Source organism: Macaca fascicularis, chromosome X (genome assembly GCF_037993035.2).
Source record: "Macaca fascicularis isolate 582-1 chromosome X, T2T-MFA8v1.1".
NCBI lineage: Eukaryota > Metazoa > Chordata > Mammalia > Primates > Cercopithecidae > Macaca > Macaca fascicularis.
Genome location: NC_088395.1, coordinates 96453330 through 96457938, shown reverse-complemented (window position 1 = coordinate 96457938; position 4609 = coordinate 96453330). Strand labels below are relative to the sequence as shown.

The 4609-nt window shown below is 35.9% G+C and overlaps 1 pseudogene; it reads right to left on the bottom strand.

Moving 5' to 3' along the window:
• Positions 1 to 474: 474 nt before the first annotated feature.
• Positions 475 to 903, bottom strand: LOC102127392 (c-Myc-binding protein pseudogene; annotated as a pseudogene).
• Positions 904 to 4609: the final 3706 nt, after the last annotated feature.

Genomic DNA, 4609 nt, shown 5'->3' with positions numbered 1-4609 from the left:
AAACTCACTTCCTGAGGACTCTGTTCTGTTCCATTGGTCTATATCTCTGTTTTGGTACCAGTACCATGCTGTTTTGGTTACTGTAGCCTTGTAGTATAGTTTGAAGTCAGGTAGCGTGATTGGGAGTTATACCTGATGTAAATGACGAGTTGATGGGTGCTGACGAGTTGATGGGTGCAGCACACCAACATGGCACAAGTATACATATGTAACAAACCTGCACGTTATGCACATGTACCCTAGAACTTAAAGTATAATAATAATAATAAAAAGAAGAGAAAAAAAAAAAAACTCACTTCATAGAAAACGAACAGTGACAATAGGCCCATGTTATTCACCATCCTGAAGCAGCTAGCTTGATAAAATAGATAAGTGTCCTTTTGAAGACACAGTTACAGTACCAGCTGGGTATGAAGACTTTGCAGGGGTGGGGCAAGGTTTTCCAGAAGGCTTTATATGTTCTCCATCAGTTCTATAGCATCTGTTCAGAAAAGATTATATACTATACAAACTATTCAAGTCATACAAAACCATTTTTCATTGTCTTTTCAACTGAGAAGAATACTATTCCGCACGCTTCTTCTCCTGAGGTGGTTCATACTGAGCAAGCTTTGCTTTCAGTTTTTTATTTACTTCTACAGTAGCTTCAGATTTCTCTTTCATTTTGGTCAGTTCTAGGCGAAGCAGCTGTATTTCTGGATTCTCTGGGGTAGCAGCTCCTAAGCGATGCTTTAAAAAATCCAAAGCACTGTTAGTTTTCTCTGGTTCTTTATATAAGGCTACCAACACCTTGGTCAGCGTGTCCAGCACCCTCAACTTCTCCGAGTACCTCTGGAACTGCTCACGCTTCGAGTCGGCGGCTTTGTAATAGGCCATAGTGACAGCGGCAGCGGCGTAGCTGGCGCCGGACACCGAGAATTGAGGGTTTTAATTGTCATGAGTATTTTCTTAGGTTTTTAAGAATGCATTTGTGTGTGTGTATGTTCATGTGCATATACACAGCAAATATATGTGTTTTCATCCCTCTCTTTTGTCTTATCATGTAACATAAGATGAATATACTTTATGTAAAAGTTTCTAAGTGTTGTTCATTTTACATCATAACATTTAAGCTAAGGAATATCAGGAAAAGTAAACATCACTCAAATATTTTACCTCTTCTTCTGGGGAAGAAGTTAGTGCATTTTTCAATATATTCAGAATAATTGCACTATGTTAGGCAGAATTATGATATTGTTATTGTCTTTATTTGAAGATTAAATATGGTTTGAGATGGATATGGATATCAAGTTGACAAAGGGTAGACTTCTAATAGTTAATTTTATGTGTCAACTTGACATGGCCATGAATGTTCAGATACGTGGTTAAAAACTTTTTTCGTGTTTATCTATAATAGTGTTTCTGTAAAGTGATTAGCATTTGAATTGATGAACTAAATGAAATACACGGCCCTTCCAAATATGTGTGGGCATCATCCAATCCATTGAGCACCTGAATAGAACAAAAAAAAATGGAGGAAGCTTGGATTATCCTTCCCTCTGCCAGACTGCTTGAGCTACGACATCAATCTGCCACCTTCAGCGCTACTGGTTCCTAAGCCTTCAGATTAGCCTGGAATCTACATCATTGACCCTCCAGCTCTCAGGCCTTTGAGCTATGCCATTGGCTTTCCTGTGTCTACAGCTTGCAAACAGCATATCACAAGATTTCTCAGCCTCTATAATTGTGTGAGATAGTACCTTATAACAAATCCCTCTCTATTAGTTCTGTTTCTCTGAAGAACACTGACGAATACTCTGTGCTTTGAGATTTCAAGGTGTTTCTTTCAACATATTTGCTAGGAGAAAAGGAATTTTAACTGATTATGAGCCTTTTATGGTGGCATTTAATATCCTTCTTTACTGTTCCTATTTTGAATAAGATCATTGCTTTAACGAGACTGTTTCTAACTCCTGAAATAACTATAGGATGTATGTACGCTCAAATTTTTTAGGGTAAAGAAAAAATTGCCCACTATAGCATATTGCTTTTCATGACATGAAATCATTCTCTTTCTCTCTCTGCTCCTTCCAAAGCATCTATCAATGTTTGAGTGTTTTCCTTTTATAGGAAAAGAAAGAGGCTTCTTATGAGAAATTATGACACCTACCATACTCCTATTATGTAATCATGCCATCAGAATCTAGCTTTCTGTTTTTTAGTCTGAATAATGGTACAAAAAAAGTTACACTGCTATTACAGTCATATTAATTATCCCCCTTTTAAAATAAAATGCACACATATTTTTCAAAATATCTTGCACCCCATAGTTCAGACTTTAATGTTCCACTTTTCAAAGTTTTTCAGCTCACCCATCTTCTAGACATCCATATACAAATTCACCTTAGTGTGACTTTTTCATGTTTTTTCACAGAAGTGTAGTTCCATTTTGTTTCAGTTCTATTGTTTTGTCTTCCACATTCTTTGCTCACCTTTATCCTATATTGGTTTACCACTCTTGATTGTACTTATACATTTTATTGTCTATGTTTTCAACTAAACTATGCTCCTTAAGCTCAAAGGAGAATACTTGTTCATCAATTTCTCTAGTTCTTCATAACACACATTTTAATAATTTCATTAAAGATAAATTGTCAAGTTTGAAAGTTAAACTTATAAAAGGACACATATTTTCCCATATAGATATGTCAACCATTACAGTAATACTCAGAGTTCCAAAATATGAACAAAAGCACAATTTGCAATGTCATTTTCTAATCACTTGAGGCCAGAGGGGAAGAATGGAAGGGTTCTCAGGTAAAGAGTAACATTGAAAGTTTCATTTTATTGCCTCATGTATTTGCCAAAATGTCAGGTTTTCTAAAAGGTAAGTTAAAATGGTATATGTGATAAAAGTACTTTCTATCTACGAAATTTAATGAACAAATATTTAGGATGTCCCCTAATAAAAATCTGGCACTTCACAGGCAGCCCTATCAAACATAGCAGCTACACAGTGTGAAAGAAATGTCCACACAACAAAACTTTCTGACATGGTTGTAAATCATTGATAAAAAAGAGTGATGTCAGAGCTTGACCTTATGTTACCAATAGTTTAACCAACTAAAAATGGAAAAATCATTATTGTTGTAGTTGTCTAGTAACAGTCTCACAAAGAAAAACTGCTTAATCTCCATTGAATTACTTGGAAAATCTCCACACATTGGGCAAATTTCAACAAAATTTGGGATACAAAGTTAGTTTATTTCAGAAGTCATTTTCCATTGTAGGATGAAGATATGCACTTAAAATGTGTTTACAATATATTCATCACAGTTAAACTTTTATTTTTTTAATGTGGAGAATTGAGAAAGGTTTTATATATATATATTTATATATAGAGAGAATATATATATTTATTTATTCAAAGCTCAAGGGGGAGTCAGAATAATTCTGACACACAGTTCAAACTTGAAGTCATATGCTGAAGTTTAATATATATTCATATATAAAATATATATAGAGATGTATATTCATATCTATCTGTATATGTATATTCCAGCCTCCAGCTGGAGCTATGTATAGAGAGAGCTTGGGTGCTTCCAGCTGTATATATAGCTCAAGATATTGGAGACTGGAAGTCCAAGAGTATAATGCTGGCATCTGGTGAGAGGTCATCTTGTCAAAGATGGAAGGCAGAAGTGATCATGTGAGATAATGGAAAAAAATGGGGCAAACTTATCTTTTTATTAGGAGTCCATTCCCATGATAACAGCATTAATCCATTCATGAGAGCAGAACCCTCATAATCTAATCACTTATTAAAGGCTCAACCTCTTAATACCATTACAATGAGGATGAAATTTCCAACACATAAAATTTGAGGGCCACATTGAAACCATAGCATTCCACCCCTGTCATCCAAAATTTTCATTCTTCTCACATTACAAAATAAATGTGTTTCATATCAATAATTCCAAAAGTTTGACTCATTCTACTGTTAATTCAAAAGTCAAAAGTTAAGAGTCTTATCTAAATTAGAAATGGGTGATACTCAAAACATGATTCATCCCAAGCCAAAATCTTCCACCTGTGAACCTGTGAAATCAAAACTAGTTATTCATTTTCAAAATACAATGTTGAAACAGGCATAAAACAGACATTCCTTATATAAAGGGGGGGAATATATAAGAAAAATGGGTAACTGGTACCACGTAATTCTAAAACCAAACAGAAGAAATAACATTAAGTCTTAAAGCTGGAGAATAATTTCTGTGGACTACATGTTCTGCTTTCTAGATACACTGGAGTAGAGGTTGGGCTCCCAAGACTTCAGGCAGCCCTGCCTCCTTTGCTCTGCTGGGCTCAGCCTATGCTTCATCTCTTTCAAGTTGGAGTCTCATGCCTGCAGCTTTTCCAGGATAGGGTTGCACGCTGGTGACCTTACAGTGGTCGTGGGAGTAGCCCCACTTCCACTGCTTCATTAGGTAATGTCCTGGTAGAGACTGGTGACTCCACTGCTGAAGCAGGATTCTGTCCTGAACCTCTGGCTATCCTGTACATCCTTTAAATTCTAGATGGAGGTAACTATATCCCCACAGCTCTTACGTTCTGCAAGCCTGCAGACTTA